Source organism: Strongylocentrotus purpuratus, unplaced genomic scaffold (genome assembly GCF_000002235.5).
Source record: "Strongylocentrotus purpuratus isolate Spur 01 unplaced genomic scaffold, Spur_5.0 spur5_scaffold_7, whole genome shotgun sequence".
NCBI classification, from domain to species: Eukaryota; Metazoa; Echinodermata; class Echinoidea; order Camarodonta; family Strongylocentrotidae; genus Strongylocentrotus; species Strongylocentrotus purpuratus.
This window is the reverse complement of record NW_022145613.1, coordinates 26727090-26752319: the sequence shown is the minus strand read 5'-3', so window position 1 is coordinate 26752319 and position 25230 is coordinate 26727090. Positions and strand designations below refer to the sequence as shown.

General features: G+C 36.7%; 1 long non-coding RNA gene across 1 annotated transcript; it reads right to left on the bottom strand.

Moving 5' to 3' along the window:
* Window positions 1-745: 745 nt before the first annotated feature.
* On the bottom strand, window positions 746-24622 carry LOC115920054. Its single transcript, XR_004062147.1, has 2 exons — window positions 24499-24622; window positions 746-6182 (listed from the first exon to the last, which is right to left on the bottom strand). It is a non-coding gene; the product is annotated as an uncharacterized LOC115920054 (long non-coding RNA).
* Window positions 24623-25230: the final 608 nt, after the last annotated feature.

The window sequence follows — 25230 nt, the reverse complement described above, 5'->3', positions numbered from 1 at the left end:
CATCCTTGTTCTTAATGTCCTCATTCTTCAAGATAATGACAGTGATGATGGTGATGGTCACACTATTTTCACAACCATTATCATTGTCATCTTTAGAATTGCAATTTTCACCATCCTTAACATTCCCACAATTATCTTCGTCATCACATATCACTATAATCATCATCATCATCATCATCATCATCATCATCATCACCACCATCATCATCACCATCACCATCATCATCACCATCACCATCACCACCATCATCATCATCATCATCATCATCACCATCACCATCATCACCACCATCACCATCACCATCATCACCATCACCATCATCACCATCATCATCATCATCATCCCCAGCATCTTATCATTATACTGACCACCACTGTTTTCTTTATCGTCACCATCATCATAGCATTATCATCATCGGCACAATTAATGTCATCACCGCCACCATCATCTTTCATCATAAATACCACCACGTTAAAATTATCCTCCTTCTCCTCTGCCTCATCATCATCACCATCTAGCATCATCACGTTCTTTATAATTAACTAACTCGATCATCCTAATCACTTTCTTTACCATTATCACGGTCGAACTCATTCGCATACATTAATTGGAAAAAAAATAGAATTCTTTTTTTCTCCTGAATCACAAATATTCCTCCATCTTTAACCACCTCTTGATTCATTCATGAAAATCAAAACTCTCCTTCATATCACACCGTTAATAATACACACCAACAAAAAGCTGTTCCATATTTATTCCTTGTAATTTATTGGCGATGTCATTTTTTTCTTCTCTTTCTTAATATTACATTTACTATATTCTTGCCAAGCTATGACATACATGGTGGCATAACAGATAACCTACCCTGAATATACATGGTAATAGTTTTGCCTTTTTTTTTCTTTCTTCCATATTAAACAGCTTTCTCCTACATGGGGCATGTTGACACAATCCAGACTTTCACCTGTAACTCCTCCAATAACACTACTCCAAACTGCATTGAATGTGTGTTATACGGAGTGAATCGTGAATACCTGGTAATGAGAACAGCCCCTTCAAGTCTTAACAATGAAAAAAAAAGAGAGCTACGATTATAAATACGATGCTAATTTACAGTACATGTAGTATAATTGGAAGACATGTTGAATTGCATAGGCCATCTTGGTAACGTACAGTACAGCGGTTATTTGCTTTTCTTTTGTTCATTACCGACACTACGCAAAAAACAGATGACAAAGTGGGCTAAGGATTTTAAAAAAGAAAAAGAAGAACAAATAAAAAATGATTATATTGGTATAAAATGAAAGAAAAGAGAGAACTATTCTGTACAAAGAAAATGAAAGCAATTATAAAGATTGTCATATTTATTCCATCAGATATTCGACTTTCGTTTCACGTCTTTTTATTGCTTTTGATAAATACATAATCAGCTAGCTTTCATCATTTCATCAACATTTTTGTTGGTTATGACTGCTTGTAAAAATCAGAAAAGTGTTTTTTGTTTTGCTGCTGTCCTCTCAAAAATCAAAGAATGATTTTACGAAGTTAGTGAATGTCTATTAGAATTTTTTTTAGACCCTCTTAGTTTCTGTTGTATTCTCTAAAATATATTTTACATAAATGCACTAGGTATAGCTTTACATGATTAAATAAAAACATAATTAATTTCCATACTTATAATAAAATTAATCAATAAGATTAAAAGTGGCCTATGCTTGGTACTTTAATACAATTTACATTAATTGCTATTTTGTCCTCGAAAGACACTAGTTTGTCCGACGCCAAAGCTCTTGTAATTATCTGATAACGAGTACGAATCATAACATTTAACAATTGATATCTATATCTAACTACCCCTTTAACCTCCTTTGTTAAGCTAACTATTTATACAAGACATTTTGTTCGTTATATTTTACTCGACATATATATAAAACAATTTGACAGCTTATCAATTAATGCACAGTTCTGTTTTTTTCTTATCCTACTCTTCTAAACAGTATGAACAGTTAGCTAGGCCTACAACATGTTAAACTAGAATCCTTCGATGAACAGAGACAGAAGGAAGTCCCTCGTTACACAAAGAAATGTTTGAAAGATCGTCAGCTACAGATGTCAAATATTCCTTCCCTCTCTTTGATGGTATAAAAGCATTTTGATTTAAGACAGGACAAAGCCCATTTGAAGTCTTTTACTTTAAGCATGCAGATAGTTACAAGACACCATAAGTCACTGTAAAAAAATTGTTTTCATTTTATCCAAACAATACAAAAAAAGTATTTCATGATTAGATGCATCAAGCATTCTCTTTTTTGAAAGAACAGGTTTGATATACCTTAATTCATTTTTATATGAAAAGATTTGATGACCGAAAGAAAAACAAATAGATAGTGACATTTTTGTTGTATCATCCTTTGTACAATGTTTTCAGCTTACATGGGGTACAGCACAGGACTGAATAATATTCCTCACGTCGGCAAAATCAGCCAAATTGTATGAAGAATATTGTAACAAATAGCTCTCTGATACATTATGTAGGAAATTTAGTTTTAAAGACTGCTCAGAAAAATTCAAAATTATACATTCTTAAAGCATGTTCCATAAGAAAAACCCCATGGTGTATATTCAAGTACTTATATCAAGAATACATTCATATATATTACTTGTACAATATCTATTACAGCTAGATATGCTCTAAAACTACTCTAAGTTTGCATTTTGAATATCTACATAGTTTAATATAAAACCATCGACCTTATCTATATACACTACTCATAGTTATTAACATGTAATAATAATATTGATAGACATAATGCTTGAATATTAAATATGAAAATGAGAATTAATCATACCAAATAGATATCCATAATAGTAATAATAATAGTACACTGAATCTGAAATTTTCATATCATAAGTGATTTGTTTTCTAAACAATTTTGTCCTCAGCATTTACAATCTTTCACCCTTTTGGACATAAACATGTACTACATGTAAATCTCTGTTATAACAATCTGGATTCATGTCATAAAACATTCATATAACTTATTCTCTGATTCTCTCTGCTATACATAAAATGCACAGATACAATCATAGTGCACCGACCAAAGTACAGAGGACAAAAAAAGGACATTACTACAGGACAGAACATAGAAGAGACACTTATTTATGTTCAGGTTGATTTTTTCGAAAAAGAAATAGGTCATTCAGCAAATAGTATTCTCATCACCAAGGGCAGATATTCGATGCTGATTGGTAAAATACTGTTAAGAGCACATGCTTTTACTTGTGTTTGTTTTCTTAGAGCCCCCTAATCAATCAATTTAAGTTGATGGCATTTCTGCAAATAGTTCTAGGCTGACTTCATAACGATTCAACTTTGAAAAGGCTATAAATGACCCTCAAATAACTGTCATTTTACAATCCGCAATCTTATTTGTAGTAAACCTAAACTAAGCAAGAAAACATTTTGTTAAGTACTTTTCCAAATTGTCATTATTATTCTCCACCATTAGTACTGACAATTCCCACAAATATTTCCAAAGGACATTAATAACCCTTTTCTTTATAAAAGAAATAAAGGCAATATTTATGAAATGAAAAAGAAGGAAGAGAGATCGCTGGGATGCAAAAGATTTTTTTGGTACTCTTGAATTTTCATGTGAAGGAAAAGTTCCAGTCTACCAAAGTTGGCAGTCGATCGCACAAGGATGAGGTGGTAGGGCCTCTCCATTCCATACTCAGGCCAACACGGTCTAACATGTTTGTTATTCTTGTTCCCATACCACCATTCTCCCCCTCACAGTAATGTCAAACATGTAATCAACACCTCCATCCAACCAGACTCTTGGATACTATGAGCAAACTACCAAATTCACCACCCCAAAGATTTCACAAGAAGAAAAAAACAAGGGCTGGACGAAATCCGTGATGACAAGTTTCAACAACCGGAGTTGTAAAAAAGAGGGCACAATTTGTCAATTTCTATCGTTAACCCATCACTCGCTCTTTGATCCGGGGTAAAGGGGGGACCCGAGATTAAGGCCTAAATCCTTTAATCTGGAAACTACTTGGGAGGATTATCCAATAAAAGAAGTCACATGACATCGCAACATGGCACTTCCTCCCCCCCCCCCCCTCCCTCCCCCCACAAACTGTCATGTTTGGTTCCCTCTCTTTTTTTTACTTCAATAAAAGGGAAGATTTTGATTGAATTTTGCCAGTAAAGTTGTTTCATTTTCATTTGTGAAAGGAACTAGCCCCAGTATAGCTTTTAACCAACACTGGCTTAACAATCTTGTTTTTATTTCTCTGAATAAAAATGAGTGCATGTTTTTCATACATGAGCTAAAGTAAAGGTTAAAAAGAAAAGAAAAGATTTCCTTCAACAAAAATTGTAGCTTTATTGGCTCATAAGATAGAAATTAGTCACTCAAGAGCATAATCATGCATATGCAGCAGGTAGGAGGGGCTAAATTAAAAGTAACCCCAGATGTTTCCTGCTAGTATCTAGCTGTGATACCAATTAAAATAGGTGCAAAAGGTGATTATTGTTGAAACCAAAAATAAAATGGGAAAGGGGATCTAACTTGGTTGATATATGATCTACAAAAGAAAAGGAAAAAAAGTGGGGGATAGATATACTTTAGAGTCTCGCATTATATGCTAAGAACAAAAAAAAAATACACATTGCATTTTGCCTTTCTCTTCATTTTCTGAAAGCAGATATTTAGCACGAATTTCATCTCCAAATCAGCCGCTATTTTGGCATGCTTGCACATTTCATTTCAATTCATGTTTTTTATAATTACAACTTATCATCAGCTGGACGGAGTATTAATATTCGTCACGCAAATAAATAGATGTATTCAAGGTGACATATATAAGTGACCAATAAGTACATAATATAATGTAATGATTACTAAATGCTGGCTAGATTTTCTACATGAATAATTTGTTCTCTTCTTTACCTCACAGATCTGTCCATAGGGTAGAATTTGAAATTGAAGAAGCCATATTTTCTGTCAAGAAATTAGGCGTGGTTTGATAAATTGGGTTGAATATAAGATAGTGGGTAGTAAATGCAATTCTTTAGAAGATATATTTGAGAGAAGTGACTGGTGCTATGTCAGTTAAGACCTCCTTCAAGGTGAAGCCATTACTACAACAAGCATAACCATGCACAAGGAACCCGTTTCAGATATGGTAGAGTACGAACGAGGTTTACCGACTTTGTAGTTAACAGTTTCCAAACAAAAGAAAAAACGATATCAAATTGAATTTGCTTTTCGCATGTAAAACGACCAATGACAACAACAAAAATGAAGGCATTTGCTTAAATAGCTACAAATATGAGACAGTTTTTGACTGTATAATATGAATACACAATACATTAGGTGCACTGACATAGGACGTAGACAAAATCACAAACATTTTTTTTTCCAACAAGTTTACTTCTCATAATTTCTCTGTACAAATTGTGTGAATGCTATACGTTGCATAACAGTGCAATATGGCAGTACATCCTTTCTTTTCTCACGTGTCCTCTATACATCTTTTTGAAGATGGACGACACAAAAAGGCGATTAACGGCAGAGGTATCGCTCTCCATGTGTCACACTCCTCACGACTCACCAAGTCGATAAGAAAGGAGAGCCTGGCCGTCTCGCTGCAACCCTCCGCAGTTCACGAACAATACCTGTGAATGTGGCTAATAAACAGAATTGAAAGATGCTTTCAGAACCAAATGTCCTCCAGTCGAAAGAGATTCCATCAAAAATCTAAGAAATGAAATTCCCTTTCCAACGAAAAATAAAAAGAAGAATCTAGATAGGCGATCGCGGTGGCATTGGATCATAGTTATTGCAAACATGTATGATCTGCAGCGACTGTAGGCTGGGCTGCCTGGAACTGCGAGAACTGCGCTGCTTGGTTGACGGCGGTGGGAAGCGAGCCGGCCGATTGGACTGCCGCTAGGTTGTAGGCAGGCGTGACGAAGCCGTGGGGCGTGCTGGCGTAGCTGAACTGGTCACCGAAGGTTCCCGCCTGGTTGTATTGTTGGTGTGCGGCGTAGGTGTAGTCGATGAATGGCTGGGTAGCGGTCGGGGAGTGGGCGGGGACGGTAGCAAACGTGGGCTGGGTGACGTAGTATGGAGAGGCTTGGTAGATCAACGGTGTCTGCTGGTATCTGTACATGGAAGATACAATCAGAACAATAATTTAGACGTAATGATACTACTGAATAAACATTAAAATGTCACTGGGCATACATGTATGAATTTCAGGCAAAAGATAATTCAAAAGGACAACATGAAGAAGGTTTTGAGATAGAGAAAATGAATGACACTTTAAGACACCTGCCACCTGAAAACCATAGTAGCAAGACTCCCAGTAATTGTTAGCTCTGAAAAATAAAATCTGGAAATACATGTACATGTACAATGCAGATAAACAACCATTTGATACCCCCAAGAAACACGACATGCCTTGAAGAATGACTGCTCAACATTAGTACCTTTTTGCACCCATTCCCTGGGAATATCAGCAAAACGAATATTTATTGATGCGTATCAGGGTACGCTATAATGGATTTAATCCAGGTATCTGCTGACATAAAATGCATGATCGTGTTGCCTTTGGTTCGCAGAATATGTTTTGGATCGCTGCTAACATAGCACAGGAAACATTTATAACGGATTGGGGGTATATTCATGCCCCCCACTACATTGTCACTCAAATCGGCGCATATGTTGAGAACATGAAGAAAAAGGGCTATGATTGACGGCTGGAGGGGGCTCTCCGATTTGCCCGAGTTGGAAGAGTTATGCCATGTTTTGTCCAGAAGTCATCTAAAGTTTGTCTTCGGCACCCTAACATTGGGTAAGACAAATAGAGGATCACATTTCCTGGTATCCCATAGTGAAAGTGCACCATTTCTCACATGAAAAAGTAGCATTCAACGACTGTTTTTAGTCTCCAAAATACAATCTATTTTTGCTGGATTTGGAGTGTTTTCATAGCCCAGGATATAATTAAAAAGGAGAGATTTGTAGTAGATGCTCGAATTGGAAACAGTGACGAATTAAGTAGCAACTAAATGCTCTGTCTCAAGCCCTTCTTCTCTCTCTCATCTCTTCCACTCAGACATTTTATTTTCTTTCTCTGCTCTTTTCATAAAATGTTCAATAGGTCTGTCCAACAGACTACATCAGAACTAGATACATTCTAGATGTCCAGCTGACGGAGCTTCCTTTTGTTTTCAAACTAAATATTTAGCTACATGTGGGAATGCTTTTTATCTTTTACATTCATGTGTAAGACACAGGAGATATAAAATAACATGTTTGTTTACCTACAAAAGGTTATTCTAAGGTTTCTGTGTCATGAGAAAGTAGTGTTTCTCCTTTGAAAAAAAATTGTTTGAAAAGAAACTCCTTTTCTGTCACATGCAGACATTTGAGGTATAACTATACAGCAAATATCAGGGATCCAGTTCTTGAAATAGCAGTAGATGAGGAGAAAAAGATAGAAAAATATAGAAAGAGAGAAAAGGATATAAAAGAGAAAGGTCTGTATATTATATTAGAGAATTAGATAATAAAGGTGAAAAGAAAGATTCAAATAAAACACAAAGAGAATTGAAAACAGAGGGAAAGAGTGAAAATAAAAGAAGAGGAATGAAGTTGAGGAATGAAGATATACAAGTGAGAATGTAGTTGGAATCAAGAACAGATATACGGTAAAGGACTAAATCTTCATTCACAAGAAGACTTTGTTTCCAATCCTTTGAGACCGGTGTGAAGTTTTGCCACATTTCAGTCACTTAACACCGGGCCGTTTGGCCCCAATATCATCACGTATGTACACCATCTGCGGCTTAGGGTTTAATGAAGCTCCTCAAGTTACCACGACAACGCAGATACTGTGAAACGATCGAGGAGGAAAGGAAAAAAAAAAGCTTGATTTTCTGGGATGTCTCCTGGCCTCGTTTATCCTCTCACACCTCTCAAAAATTAGCCCCATCACCATCCCGTCAAGACCAATCATCGTTAAGACAAGCTCTCCGACTCTGGCTGGCTTCTCAGTCCAACAGACCAGCTTAAGCCCTTGGCCCCCTCCTTGGGACCTGGAGTGGGTTGCACAGGCGTTCCTTTGGGAGCCCGTCCCCGAGAAGCTCTGGCCCCGTCATCGTGTCGCACGTATCACACATACAACATGGAGGAGGGCTTCTATCATCGCTGACATGCAACATGAATTCAAGCAAGCTGTGGCAGTTATTGATGGATAGATCCATGAATGTGAATTTAAACAAAAAGCCTTATTACTTGATCCAGCCTGTTGAAGGGGTAGGACTAATACGTCTATGGATTAGAACCATTCGCCAATCAGTTGTCTTCGATTGAAGTCTGGGAAACATGAATTCTTACAAATGTGTGGTAATAGTGACAAGAGCGGCAAGGTAAGAAAGCAGAGCCTGAATGGAGTCTGAGAGGGTTAACTAACCAAACCTGGAAATAAAGACACATCGGAACACCTGCATGTTTCCAGGAAATGTGTCTACAGACTGACTGGTTACAATAGATCTTGTTTATCTAACAAAGATAGTTAAAGGAATAATTTTATCTTTCATGAAACTTGTGACTTGTGTCCCACATACGGTAGGTCAAAAGTTAAGCATCATTTTACAGGAAAGCTCTTCATTTCTTAGAACTTGGACCTACATTAGCTTTTTTGCTTTCTTCACATGTGAAAGAAAATAATGAGTAAAGGATGACTGTGAACTGAACATACAATAGATCATTACCAAGAGAAAGAGAGAGAGAGAGAGAGAGAGAGAGAGAGAGAGAGAGAGAGGGGGAGAGAGAGGCACTGACCGACTATCCTTGTTGCCTTTGACTCCTCACACTAAAACCTCTCTATCACTAATTCATTCATGATCAGCCCTCTCACCTGCTCCCCTTCTCTCTGTCTCTCACTCTCATCTCTCCATCTCTCTATCTGTATGTCTGTCTCTCTCTGTCTATATTTCTCTCTCTTTCTCTCTCTTTTTCTCCTTTCCTGCCCATCTCTCTGTCTGTTTTTCTCCCTGCCTGTCTATATTTTTCTCTCTCCATCCCCATGTCTCAGTCTGTTTGTCTCTTTCTACCCTTCGTCCTCCCCTCCCTCCTGGATACTGCTCCCACCTATATGTTGTGACTCAGCTAGCTCACAAAGCAGCTGGCACTCCAAACAGACATACCCAAAGCAAAGTTAACCCTCTTACAACCAACCTCACACCAGATCAAAGCTACATACATCTGTCTATTTGGTATATCCAGGGTTGAGCCTGGCAGGCCGGCCGCGTAGGGAGACCCATTTTCCCACTAGGATTTCTCCAATTCAGCCATATTTTTCCAACAATCAACTCCCGATGAGACTACGGGATCAGGAATGAATTGACTCTGTTACTGGAGGAGCTGAATTAGGGCTGGATTTATACCGGTACCCCAGCCGCAACTGGGGTATTACGGGAGATATGGAACATTCTTCTAGTCTCTGTGCACCGTCCCAGCGTGAAGCACACTGGCACGTATGACAACCATTACATGTGCCCATCCGTTTCACATGAACATGTATATGTTATCTCCTGTAAAACCAGAAACATCTGTGAACATTCCAGAAAAGTTTCATGCCACCAAAAATATCATATTAAGATTTAAACACATCATGAAAAAAGTTTAAATTCATGAAAGCTTCTAGACACCCAAATTGGCATCATATTACCCAGTCATAAGAGTTTCTAGTTTTACAAAATTAAAGTTGCCTGTATTTCCCAGTTTAATATTCATGTAGAAGTTGAAGGCCACTGTGCAAATATTGATAGTTTTATACAAAAGTAGTTTGAAATCACTTATTAATCCCTCTCTGAATTCTGAAATCAGAAAACTAGAATTAAATATCATCATCTAGATTAATTTAATGTAACCCCTCCCTATACTATTTAATATAATCCAGTACCGGTATGTGGGAATGAAATAAAAACTAGAGGGGATCACAACTGCACTTCAATATCACTTTAATCTTATCATTTTGCCACCATTTCCGGCTTGGCTTTAATACACACCCCACTAAATATGGTACATTACAAATTGTAATTAATTGCTTAGCATCCATGCATTTTATGACCTTGGGGGAAAAAAACTGTTACTGACAGGAATATACACATTCAGGGACTGCACCAAGAAGCGTGACATTGTGATGGGAAATTAAATTGGCGTTAAAAAGTGTATCGACCCTCAAAGCTGGATGATGGCTCGATCTACAACTGTTGAGAAAGCAGCTATTCAATTACGCAAATTAGAGTAGTAGCAGCGATGGATCACTTTAATCTTCCTTTCTGATGCTGTTCAATGAGGCCTGACATCCTAACAATGGGGTGCTCTTTACACTGAATATGAAATAGGTATCCTAACCAAAGAGATGTAGTATCTCTTTGTCCTAAATGTATGTTGTTTTTTTCCAGGATTACACATCCTAAAAATTCAAATTTGGATGCAGACAATACAACATTGGAAAGTGACTGGTGATGTGTTCATTTTTTTTTCCAATTTCAGAATGGTTGTATTTATTTATTTGATGGAAAACAAGCTTTGTTATCCATAACATGATTATACAAGTTGAATATATGTATATAAGCATTGTGTAGTTGTATTAAAGTGCATATAAGCAAATTAGAAAGGCAGATATTGAGTTAAGGATAAAATGAGAAGAGAATGATAGATAGATAGAGAGAGAGAGAGGGAAAGAGAGAGGGAAAGAAAGAGGGAGGGAGAGGGAGAGAGAGAGAGAGAGAGAGAGAGAGAGAGGAGGGAGTGGGAGAGAAGATTGTATTGTTAATGTGAACTGGGAAAACAAGCATGAAAGGAATATATTCTACAGTTATTATTGTGAAGCATATTAAAAGCCAAATTTTTAGGTCAAATTTGGTTCATTATTATGAACGCAGAACTGTCAAAAGTCTATGCTGTAAATCACTTTTAAAATGGTAACAGGAAGAATATAGATTGATACAATTTGAATGGCTCATTGAATTATTACAAATGTGTGCCAGTACTAGTTCAAAATACCACCAAAACTACTATTCCCCATAATGGCAAGTTCATTTCGGCTAACTGTATTTAAACAATTTCCACAATAAAAGACCAATACTGAAGCATAGCTGTTATACTTCAGTCTCAAACAAATAAACAATTTATCACAATTTATCATAATTTCCAACAGTATATTCTGTGGAGTGGACAAACACTTATAGTTCAGAAACAAAATATTATTTTTCCTTTCTCCATTTTAATAAAGAAGTACATCATTCATCTCTTAATCAGACATAGGGTCTGAAAAATGCCATTTGAACTTCAACAAAACCCCATACTTATCGATTTACCAGTGTGCATGATACCAATAACTGATGACCAATCAGACCTAAAACTTTCTTCATCGTCTTTGTGGGAGCTATGGTTTGGTAAAAGGGATAAAAAGTAGTTTTAAGGGTGGAAAGGTCTAGAAGGAAAACAAATTGACAATGTTTACGAGCCTTAGCTTCCAAACTAGCCAATCTTTTCAGCATGGCTCTCTCCCCCAGAGAGGGCAGTTTCAATCCTCATTTTACGCTGGCTTTAACAAGCCTGGGACCTCTGCCCTCAAATGGACAACACCGAGACAGAGTTTGGGGCAAAATGGGGATATTTTGGATCATTTTCGTCGCAACAAAAATTGGAAAAAGATTGGACAGGTATTTCCAGGGTAATGGAACTGGACCGGATTTGATTTGTCGTCCAGCCAAACTTTGTTATCGCAGACGATCTGGGGAAAAATTGGTCTGAAGAATGAAAGAATTTGAGGCTGACTCTTTGCAGGTATTCTAACGAGCTATACTGGGATATGGTCCATCTACTGCTGATGACAGATGTACTAGGACAGAATATCTAAAGACCATCACTAGTAAACAGCGAAGGATTTTATGATGCCTTCCTTGACCATGGCATTGCAGCTCCTCTCTTCATCTCTCTTCATCTTTCCATTCATTGTTTCTCTTTCTTTGTGTCGGTCTGTTTGAGGAACCTCTCTCTCTCTCTCTCTTTGTCTATCTATCTATCCTGCCTGTCTCTTTCTTGCTGTCTCTGTCACTGTCTCTCTTTCTCTCTGTGTCATTGTTTATATGATTATATCCATCTTCATTTTTTTTTTTATTTAATCACCCTCTACTTCTACTGCTTCTCCTTAATATTTCATATCAATAGATGCTGTATTAAACACTCATTCTTATCTAAACTGCTTTACATAACTTTTGCCTTAATTTCAAGTACTAAGTATCCAGCTGCATATTTTTAGCCACTCCATAAGAAAAATACTTCTTCAGAAAACACTGCCCCTTCATAACTTTATGACCTGGACAGGAGCAATATTTACAATAACAAAACCTGGTTACTAAGTTGCATATAGGAGCATTGAAACTTTGATGGCTCATAAAGCTAAGATAAAGACCGACAAAAGAGGCAGCTTCAAGATAATCATCCATATTAAACTGGTCATGCAAATACATTATGATGAATATCAATAGTGTAATTTGATCTGACATAAGCATAGAAATGCTGTGAGCAATAAAAGTTGAATGGCCAGAGACGGGATAAGTTGCTTGGAAGATTTTCTTTGAATAGCAAATCATAATCCGGGACCCAGAATACACTATTACATACTTCTCCTCCTAGAATTTACTTCTATCTTCTTTTAGAACTGATTATATTTTTCTTTAAGATAAGCAATATTAAGTAACAATACAATATGTGATACCTCAAATAGTTTCAAAGTATTAATAGCATCTATTTGTACCTAGTGGGGGAGGGGAATTCCCAAGCTTGTATCTTCTAGGAGGGGGGCAGATTTCTGATGAAAGCATCAATGACTGGATTGAAATATCATCTCTTTCTTTCTTCTTGAAAGCAGTTTTAAAATGATACAAGTAGCAAAAAATGAAAGTAGAATGATAACCAGGGAATGATTAAAGACCATGCCCTATTCTCTTAAAAAAAATGAAACAGGATGTTGGACAGAGACTTCTTGGAAAACAACAAAGGCTTTCCAGGTGCATACACTTTGAATGCTTGAACTATATATATCACACAATATCACTAATTGATGGGGTTCAAGTGCTGGGGCTAACAAAGTTCTATGCTTGGTGCGTATTTATAGAAATTATGAAAATAGAGAATAGCGCTGATTCAGTACATCATTTACAAAGTACAGCATTGCTTTCAGTTCAAGGTTTCTTAATTCAAACAAAATGAATACAAAATACTGTTAGCAATGCTCAATGAATAAGAGCATTTTTATCATTCTGACAGCTCGCAGACATGCGAAAGAAAATTACATTTTCGGCATTGTTGAGAAAAATCCTAAATATATTGTAGATTATCTGGGGAGAGGGAATCCCCCGTACATCAAAGGCAGGATATAAGGAAAGAGGGCAGTGACCCCCTCAATTAAAATGATATATAAGGAAAGGAACAGGGACATTGAACTTTTTGATTTACAAGTAAGATTGTTGCATAGCCTTAAAATTTGCGGAATCAAATGCAAATAAATTTTACTAGAAATGAGCACTTCCTTGAAATATTTATTTAATGCACAGGGAAGAAAATATTCTTGTCAAAGAAATAAAATAGATCTTTATAAATGTATATAAACATAATTATTAAAGCCCCAGTCCCATATAAAGCCGGACCAGCACGGACGAGCACGGACCACTCCGGACCATCCCGGACCATGGTCTGGGGTGATCCGGGATGGTCCGGGACGTTTTGTTAAAAAAATCGCAACCGCCGACCGTCTCCCCGGACCCAACACGGTACCACTACGGACCGCCCCGGACCGTCCGGGCATAGCCCCGGCAGCAGTACAGATCATTCCAGACCCAGCACGGAGCCGCCACGGACCGGGACGGTCCGGGACGTATGGGACTGTAGCTTTAGCTGTATATACGGATTGAATTTTATCTAAGAGTTACCTTATCCCTATTCTTATAGAATGACCATGTTGTGGTTTTTCACTAATACATATTTGTCAGTATTTTATTTTGTACTGTACAAACATAGCCCATTAGCAGCACAATATTTGTTATCGAAGAGGCCACCCTGTACAAAGAAGACTGAAATTTATAATATAATGCTTAATAAATGAATATACACACAAAATCATATCAAGACATGATTCAAGGAAGACATCTGCTACATGTCTATTTTCTCAGATGTTCAGACGGATGAAAACAAACGCACAATTTCACTCACAATAACCTTAAAGAGTCAAAGGGATTTCTTCCCCTGTTTGTGAAAGGGGTGAAAAGTTTACATCTCTTCCTTTCCATAAAAGTTGGGAGCCACAAAACTGACCACACTAAAGGAAAATAGGCCATTCTGCGCAGCAAAGTTGCTAATTTTCCACATTATTGTGAGGAGATTCACGGCAACTGTAAACAATTGACGTTGCAAACAACTTTCAAATTTTTGTTTTCCATTCCTGCTGAACTCACCCGAAGAAGACGAGTGTCTGGATTGCAGAAGCAGGTGGTCTGGAGCCCAGGCGAGGATTCGAAACGAAACTCGCTCACCTGTGACAGCTTCCAGCCGACCTTTGACCTTTGCCACCATCCAGGTAGCCCTCTAGTCTTAATTCAGTCCCACAAAAAGTCTGTCATATTTCTCAGGTATTGTTTTTTGCAATGGGCTACACAAAGAGAAATAGTCTTCCTACTTTTCACCAAAAAGAAACTGAAATCAAACGATACTATTTCAAAATATTTGGGATAAACACTAAAAGAGTCGTTACCTATTCACAAGAGAGCAATTGCTTTTAAAATTTTGTTGGAGAAAGAAAAGAATTCTGAATGCCACCTAGCCATCCTTCCACTTTATTCTCTTTCTATCTATTCATCTTGTCCTAAATTTAAGGTTGCATCTTTTTCTGCTAAAAAAAGGAAAAAGGTTATTTTCACCTCATCTTTACACAAATAATTGAATGACATATTGTGGTGGCCTGGTGGACAGACATTGAGAGATTGTTGGCAGAGATGAAAGAGGAAAAAAATGACAGAAATATTGATATTTTAATATAAACTGTATGATGCAGTGGAAACTAATCTCAACAAAACTAATGGAACTGAAAATATGCTAAAATCATTATAATCAAGAAAATGACAATAACATCTAGAAAAAAATGTGTGAAGAGATTGTGAAATTTAATTGAAAATAGGGGAATATTTGTCAATATGTAATTTTTTTGTCCATTTCTAAAAATTGATTTTTGGACAAAAATTTAACTTTCCCAGCTTGGGAGTTAACTTCGGAACCTCAATACCATTTAAATGATAAATAGCTATTAAAAAAAAAAAGCAAACTGTGGGTATTTAGGTATTGATTTGTGACCGCAGAAACAAACTTGCTTTGTGAGTATGAGATTTCAGGTGATATGATTGTTCATGTAGCCTTTATATCTCCATGGAGTTTTTTCTTTCTCACAGCGGGCGGATTCTAGCAGAAGTATATATCTAGACCATTGAATAAAATAGGAGGGTACATATCATCTGCTGAATGCCAGAAGGGCCTTACCTCTGTGTATAGAGTAAACACCCTTGTTGCTCTCAGCAGACAATATCATTCAATTCAAGTGACTCTATTTGGAAATTCTAAACAACCTGAGCTATAATACAATAGAATCATTTGACAGATATATCTAATTCTTTTGAAACGTATATTTGTCGATAGATAGATCCAGAATAAAAAATGACTCAATAGGTAAACAATATACTAGAGATAGGTTCCCAGCTTAGAAAATATATTGCTTTTGAATTCTGATATTATATCTGATCATGTGATCTAGATTAGTATGAATGAAATAGTTGTAAATGTATCTCTTTCCTTCCCCTTATAGTATACATGTTGCTTGAAAGTACCAAATTTGAAATGGGAAAGACAAAGTGATAGATAGAGAGAGAGGGAGAGGGAGAGAGAGAGAGGGGGGGGGGGGGGGAGAAAGATAGCGAGTGTGGGAGATATTTTAATCCCATATCAGATAACACTGTGTGAATCTTGAATTCTGTTATGGCAACAACAAAATAAGTGTTTCTGTTTAAATAAAAAAGGAGAAGAAAATCAAGATAGCGTATATTTGTTCAAAAGCAGTTTTTTTCCCACAGTTCTGCCAATTCATTAATTCATTACGCTCATTCCACATAAACAACTTAAAAGAAGCAAAACAAATCTGCCTGCACCCGTTTTGGGTGAAAAAGACAAAAATTCCTTCCCTTTCTTTGCACTGTAATCATTCCTGAAATCGCTTCTTTCTCCCCCAAAATGACCACCATACATGCCTATTAAGGATAGAAAACCATTTCCCCCTTCCCCCCTTTCCCTGATACGTATAGTCTATTAATTTGTCTGCTTGGCCAGGCGACGTCATATAAGGTTGTTCCAAACACAATATATGCTGGTATTTTCTTGTTTTCCTCACTATTTGAAGGATTACAAATCCAGGATAAAAAAAGCAGGAAAGCATTTAAAAGAAAAAAAGAAAGAAAGAAAAAAGAACTGTAGTTTAATAAGGTGTGTACAGACAAGCTTCCCAAAGCTGCCTCCTCTATTGAATTCTTTGAGAATGGGGGAGAATGAGGAAGGGGGGAAGGATAAAGAGTTTGTTTCCAAAATTTTCGCTCGCTTTGCAAGCGGTATGTTTGCTCTTCCTCGGGATATTAACCAAAGCTGTCTTGGAGATGGGTATCCAATCATCATTTGTGAAAGGAGGAGATTTGTAATACCCTTGTAAGATTTATTCACACAGCAACATATCAAGGGTCACTTTTAAAATTTGTGTTGAGAGTTGGGACAAGAGTCATATCAGCCACTGTTAATTTGTTTTGGAGAGAAATAAGTAATGAATTGTAAAACTTTTATATATAGCTCTACATATTCAAGTTCAGATTTGATCTCAGAGAGTGAGACAAGATCATGCCAAACAAACTTTCCAAATAAATTATTTTAAAAAAAGACATTTCTCTGTTATGCTGCTTCATTAAATGAATATGTATATATGAGAAAGTTAAAGTGATAATTCACTCCCATAATCTCTATTTTGCTATACATGAACAAGCATGAAGGTACTTGGTACAACAATAATGGGATAGTGTTAAGTACACTGCAATATTTCTATCAAACAACTGGATGTCAAAATATGAAGCATTATGGGTATTTGAGGTCACAAGACAAGAAAGGAAATGTATTCATAGTTAATGTCTATATGCATCTCTTTTTAGGTTCAGGTTTCAGGTTATTCGTACATATAAATCATGCCTTATCAAAGCAAATAAGTCTTTTACACCATTTAAGAACTAACACCGGTTTACATTTTTCAAGAAAAAAAAATCATGAGATTATCAAGTGTGAACTGAGCCTTGAGATCCAAAAGAGTGAATAAAGCAGGCCCAGCAGGTACCAAACACTAGAGGAGTACAACCCCCATTGTGTATGGGGCGAAAACAGAGCGGGATTAGCCCCCATTGAAGTCTTCCCATTTAAGAGTTACACCCCTCCCCCGATGATGTAGGGGTGCAATTATTAAGAGTAAACACTTTAGGGCATGCGGGATGGGTAGCAAACAAAATGTTCATCTTATACGGTGTATTTCTTCCTTTTTAAGATGAGAGCCGAGTTGTGATAATATGAGTGGTAAACATATATATACCACTAGTGTTGATTTTAACAGTTAAATAAAAAGTGGGAGAAGAGGGAGTTGTAAAAATGCACTTAGTGTAAGCAGAAGTGGTAGAAGTAGTCTGGTAGATACAGAGGTAGAAGTAGAAGTACGCAAGTAGCAGTAGAAGTAGTAGGATTAGAAGTAAGAGTAGTACCAAAAAGTAGTAGATGCAATACCAGTACAAGTAGTAGTAGTGGTAGTGGTAGTAGTGGTGGTGGTATTAGCAGCAGTGGTAAGAGTAAAAATAGCAGTACTGATAGTAGTCTTAGATAATTAAGTAGAAGTAGAAAAAGAAGTAGTAGTAGATATAGAAGTAGTAGACGTTGAAGAAGTAGAAGTAGTAGATGTGGTAAAACCAGTTTTAGGAGTTGAAGTAGTGGGAACAGGAGCAGCAGTATTCATCTTAATTTTAGCAGAAGCAGGAGAAGCAGTGGTTACTGTCATATTAATTTTACGCAATTAGTAAAGTAGTCTTACTGAAGTCAAAGTCTTAACAAAGGTAGCATGAATATATCTAATAGTCGATATATATATATATATATATCACAGATTTTACTATCCTCCGGTCACACGTAGACCTTTCTTGTTGGCGTAAGTCCAAGAACAAGAACTCTTATTAATATACAGGGGCCAGTCTTCCAGTAACACACTCCAGCAGCCCCTGAAGTAAACAAGGCCATCAAACAAGAGTTAGGTCCAGTCAGTATAACAAACAAAGAACGGGGAGGAGAATTCTGCATCAAATTCAAAGACAAATTGTAAGGGAAGAATGGAACAATAGATGTGATTAGGGTCATATTAAGGAGGAGTAAACACAGCCATGGACAGGGACCATTTTGCATTTGAAAGATAATTTTTAGACATTATGTGCCTAAGGAAAACATGGTCACCCCTGAAATGTTTGTATTACCACCTTTCAGTACAACCATTCAATAAAAGTTTTATTTTATTATTATCTTTTTATATCTATCTCCTTCCAATACCTCACATCTTTTGTTATCCATCTTCTAAGCCTACTTCTTTCACTTGAAGAAACAGGCTGAACCGTTCCTAAACGAATGACACCATTACTTATCTTCCTAATGCCACATCAAGATACAAATGTGAACTGAACCATGCAAAATACACAGACCATGTTTACGACAGTTTCTGCATGGATAAACCATTGCTACTCCAACTCTTATTGCGAATAAAGATCCAAATGTGAACTGGGTCATGTAAAGTGAGACAGACCATGTCTAGTCTTGTTCTTAATTGGAAGAAATGATGCTAATTCTACCATTAATCTAAATTAAGATCCTAGATGTGAACTGGACCATGCAAGCGAGACACACCATGTATACTCCCGTTCTTGAAAAAATGTCTACGTATAAAACTTATTCCAAATCAAGATCTGAATGTGAACCGGCCCATGCAAGCGAGACAACTATACTCCCGGTCTTGGAAAAATGTCTACATATAAAACTTATTCCGAATCAAGATTTGAATGTGAACTGGACCATGCAAGTGAGACACACCATGTCCAGCATTGTCCAGTGAGTGGTCAGTTAATCAGGAGACAACAGGTATAGACCAAAGGAATGCTCTTGTCCGCTTCTTTTATCCTTTTATTGTCAATTTGTTGGGTAAATAGTGGACTACATGCAGACGAAGGTAGCTAGCTGTTACTGGTAGCTTGTCAGGACATGATGTCGCTAGTTTCTGATTCTGAAACACAACTTGTGCTACTGTATGACATCTAAAATACATCCCAAGATGGTGGGAACAGGTTTCCTTCATTTGGAGTCACTGCTTGAAAGAAATGGTAGTTATTTTTTGAGGTACACTCATTTTGATGATAACCCCTTGTGGTCTACTTGTTTCATTCTCTCTGCTGCCTCTAATTTCTCTTCCCTACTCTTCTCCCCCTTCTTTAAATATCTCAATCTATATCTGTCCCTTTTTTGGAGGCTGTTTATACAATCCTTCTCCCAAATTCTTTTTCCTAATTTCAAAGAATCTAGCTACCATATCCACGCCTATTTAGATGCTACACATGCATTCAGACACAAATACATAGCACTTTAAAATGGTAATAATCTGTCCTATTGCTAAATTCTTAGAAGGTACCCCCAAAATAAAGTAAAAACAAACACAAGCACAAATAGATTCTCAATTTTTGTACATTCGTCACCAAACAGGCAATGAGTCATCATTATGTTACGTATGTTATTCAATGCAAGCTTTTAGAAAGTCAATTTGAGCATAGCATGTTTCTAGAAATGGCTACCTGTTTCTTCAAGGCTATTCCTCGCAAACAAAAGCAACTCAAGCCAAAACGAAAACATTTTCCTTACTTTTGTCCATCAATCCCTTTACCATTTAAACTAAAAGTCTGCCAGATTCAGCTCTCCATTACACAGCTTTAAGATCACCGGTCCACGAATGTGTACAAATAGGATATGGAACTTACTGCACTCTTTTCAGTACATATCCAGTTTGTTTTAGCAAGTGCTAACCAAAGGGTTAGTGTCCACAACGTATTATCACTCTTTCACTGCGCCCAGGGCTCGCTATGTCTCTAAATTTGTCGTTAAAAGAAGGCAGTGTCTGTTTTTGTTTGTTCACAGCTAACTGACAAGCTTTTTTTCCTTCTTTCTCCTCCCTAGCTAACCCCTGTTTTGTTGACCATTGTCAGGCCATTTAAATCCAGCTCGTGTTTTAAGAAGGAGGAGTGTAAAGATCTTGTCTTGGTGATAATGGGACTAAGAAAGAAGGGGGGATGGGGAGTATTCCAAAGTTGTAATGAATTCCAAACTAATTATGACAACCTCTCTATCTATACTCTGGGTACATATTTGGTTAAGATGCTTTGATCAATAGACAGGAAGGTGTCTCAAGGCAAAAGACATACACCATACATACTCCTTGTAAACATTAGATAGATTTTATGCATGGGTACATGTCATCATGGAAGAAATGGACCTTGAGAGAAAAGTGCTATTTCATGACAGAATGTGTCCAAAATTCAAACACAGGGCTCTTTTGGCAGATGATTAATATCTAGTAATCATCATTATATGCAATAAAATGCTATTTAAAGGCAAGGTTAATTACTAATTGTTTTATGAAATATCACTTTTAACCTCTTCAAAACCTTGACTACCAACCAACATGTATATGCCCTATGAATTTATCAAGTTGGAGGAATGGGGGGGGGGGGGGGCATTACATACATGTGATCTATAGCTTGTCTGTTGAGAGCCAAAAGGGCACTATCTCCAATAGATTTACACAGAGCTAACACCCTTCTGGCTTTCATCAGCCAATCATAACTCTTGCTTGTTTTTCTATCACACATATTCATTCCCACAGCATAGAGTCATGTGCCATCTGCAACATATATCTAGACTATAGCTTTATTTGTCTACAATTTTAGCCCCAAACATCTCATAATTCTTCCACAGAGGGCAACCCAAGATATCAGGAAAATGTTGATTTGAAGCAAATCATTCTTATGGTGTTTGACACCTGTAAACTTGAGTTGTTCTACCATTCAGACCCAAACATGGTCAGACTCTGTAAGCAACCATCTAAAACCTGCTACTCACAATACAATTTAGACTTAATTACATTATGTTAGATCGTAATTATGTTTTAAACGTATTCTACTTTTTGGAGGAACCCATGCCTGGTCCTTTTTGGGAGATAACATGTATGAAGGTGACATTGACGGTGAGAATATGGTTGAAGGGTCCATGTGTGAAGACTTGACACCCATTCACATGAATTCATGACTGCCATGATCATCACCCCACTCTGACCCTAACCTACCCCCATGTGAGAAGCAGGACCATTCATCTTCCACCAACCCTCATCCCTTTGTCTATTTTCTCTTCAATGCCGCCCATCTTCAACAGAGAGAGGGAGGGAGGGAAGGAAGGAGGGAGGGGAGGAGGGAGGGAGGAAGAGAGAGAGAGAAATGTTCCTGGAAAGACAGGAAAAGAGATGGAGAGAGAGAGAGAGAGAGAGGTGACAACAAAAACAAGGACAGGATGAGAGATGAAGACAACGATGGGAGAAAGAGAGAGAGTGAGATGGAGAGACAGAGAGAAAGAGAAAGAGAAAGGAAATTGAGAATGAAACATTCAAGAAGGACAGACAGGAAGAGAGAATGAGGGCTCATGAACCTTTTCCCATATTTATCTTAAAATTGCTTGAAACAACAAATTTATGTATAATAATTTCAACTCAACCCCCAACCCCCAAAAAATCAATTGTTTATAGCTTCTGGCAGACAATTACAATGGTGACAGAATGATGTGTTTTTGAAACCCATGGCATTTTCACAACTGTGCCACTGCTGTGAACTATGAAGACATGATTGCTCAAATGGAAGAGAAACGCTGCAGAAAGTATAGATTTTATTGCACTTGGGACAGACATACTTGAATGTTACAATTTGATAGCTTAGGACTTTCTACACTTAAAATAAATTATTTTACAAGTATCTAACATGAATGCTTTAAAGAAAAAATTAGGAAAAACAGAGAACATGAAAATACAGAAAGTGATCAAGATTGATAAAGAGTGTGACCAAGAGAGGAAGAAATTGACAAATGAAACAGGAAAATCTGTGCAGGGAATTTAGAGAGAAAATGAAGAATAACAACATAGTGATAGGAAGCAAAGGAGAGAGAAGGTTGAAGAAGATGATATATACAGAGGAATAGAATAAGTGGGCAATGTAGAGAAAGAGCTAGAGCTGAGTCAATGCTTACTCCACAATGGCCACTTACAGAAAAGGTGAACAAAAGCAAATCCACTTCCACTAACCCATTTTAATTCCTCCAAATGACCCAAACTTTCGCCCCTGGCTTTGAAGGGTTCACAGTGAAAGAACTCTCCTCTCCATTCCCCACCGAAGACATAGAAGACAGAGGACAGAGGAAAATCACCCACTGTTTCTTTCTCTTTCTGTGGGCCTATTTACTAGAGAATGTAATGGGGCTATAAAAGGAGACTCCAGCAATAGTCAAGGGGTGGAGATCTATCTATGGAGGGATGGGTATACTTATTTTGGAGGGTCTGCCCCTTAAAGGGCTTAAAGTCATCAAGTGTTCCATCCTTTTCAAAGGGGGATGTAGAGATCTCTCACGCTCCAGCACCTCCCGAAAATAAAACTTCACCAAAACAAGAGCGAACCGCAGCTCAGTACAATCGAACCTCAATTTCTTTGAAAAGTGCTCTACATTCCATTTTACAAAATCAATCTTATTAGGCAACATGTCATGTAGTAAAAGTATTTCAATTTGAAGTAAGCACCAATGAATACACAGTTTGTGTAAAGACTAAAAAGGAAAAAAGTAGATCTTAATGACTCTTGAGATCATATATGTAGTAACATCACAATATTATGTTTATAGAAATGTCGATCATCAAAGATATAAGGCACAGCAAATCAGATAAACAGTAAAAAGTTGACATGCACACTTTCAAATGAGGGGATGCTTTTTTATACTTAAGATCATGCAGATATATTTGAAATCAACAGATGTTGTTATATTTTATCATTGAAAAGTGAAAATCAATCTTTTACATGTAGTAGTTTTTTAAGTAGGCATGAAATACTTTCACTTTTTGTGACTTATATTTTGAGTGGCTTTTAATGGAAATTTCAATTTCATGAAATTCTAACAAAATGTTAAAAGAGGTTATGATTTTTCTCGATATGTGTTTGTCTCCAAATCGAGTTCAATAAAATGGAGTAACTTGTAGTACTTGGATAAAGGTTTCCCAGTATTTGTTTCTGGTTCATGATGAGCATGAAAACGTTGAGGTTTCTTCTTTGCCCGATTTCAACGAAAAAGAAGGAATGAAATGTTAGACAAACAACTCCCAGGTCAGAGGGAACTAAGGCATGTTCCACATTCTGCCAAAATAGTGATAAATCAGTTTATGCCCCAAAATCTTAGGTCAGAAAAAAATGAGAGGTATTGAGCCTGCACAAATGAGGCGTGATAAACTTGAGGAAAAATGTATTCAAGGAAAAATATGATATGGAGTATGACACTAGCTTTGAAATGAAAGCTATGATCATTGAAGAGAAATGTGTTGGGTGATGAATGTATAATATGCAAATTAAAATTTAAAAGAATAGAGAAAGAAAAAAGATGGTCACATTTGTCTAGGAAGAAGTGAACCTGAAGATTTAGTTTTCTTTCATCTTTAAAATTTAACATCATGAAATTTACTATAGATTAAACAAAAAAAATCAAACCTAAAGCATCCAAAAGTAAATTTGTATACCTCAGTTATCAATATTTTCAAAAAGAACTTATTTGGTACAATTTTACAGAACCCCCCCCCCCCCCAATAAAGTGAAAGATGCACTATGAGTGTAAGAAACTCCACTACATTCACAGAAGTGAGAGGAAAGAGAAATCAGTTAAGTAGAACACGCTCAATCAAAAATAATCAGGAATCTATTCCTTTGCACAAGGTTGTCCGAAAGAATAAGATCTTTGTGATGAAAGAAGTATTAAAGTCTCAAGAAATAGAGATAGAATTACCTCATATCCTTGAAAACTTCTCAATTGAGAATATCAAGTGGAGAATTGTCTGTATTATCATCAGTAAATCAAACAGATCTTATGAAAGTATATGAAGCTATAAAGGAGGATAGAGTTAGAATATCACACAGGTAAAACAGGGAGAGGGTGCATGGGGGCATCACACTGTAGACTCACCGTAGTTGACTGTGCTGGTTCTCACTGTTTAGACCAATAAAAAATGATAAAACATTTAATATCAAGACTCATCAAATTTCATAATCATTGACAGAATCATATCTTAATTAGTCACATTTTGTCGGTCAGGTTAGGCATTATGTTATATCATTTTACAGTTTTATTGCTCTTCTGGCTCCAAACATTTTTTACAATCTACACAATGCAACATTCAATGATCATTATATTATGATGATGATGATGATGATGATCCATAGCACTTGTATGGCGCCATTAATTTGTCTGTTTCAAACATTCAAAGGAGCTGCATTTATGACCACGTTAATTACACTGATATCATAGGGAATAAAATTAATTGATTTAACCAATATTAAACTCAATTGTTTTAATGACACATATGATGATGGTATATAAAGTCAAGTTTTCAATAAGTAAACAGGAGAGAGAGAAATAATAAAAAAGGAACACAAATGAATCTAGCAAGAAGGCGCCATTTATCTGTTTCAAACCTTCAAAGTTGCCCAATTTATGAATATATGATTACCGGTACCTGGTACTCTTACAGATAACAGGGAAATTGACTTTAAGTTTGTCAACTCATGTACAGAAAGCATAATTAGGCCCTCTTAAGTGGTTATTGACCATGTTTACAATGATATCAAAGGGAATAAAATGACTGATTGTAACCATGCCATATTCAATTGTTATGAAAACAAAAGGAGGAAGCATATT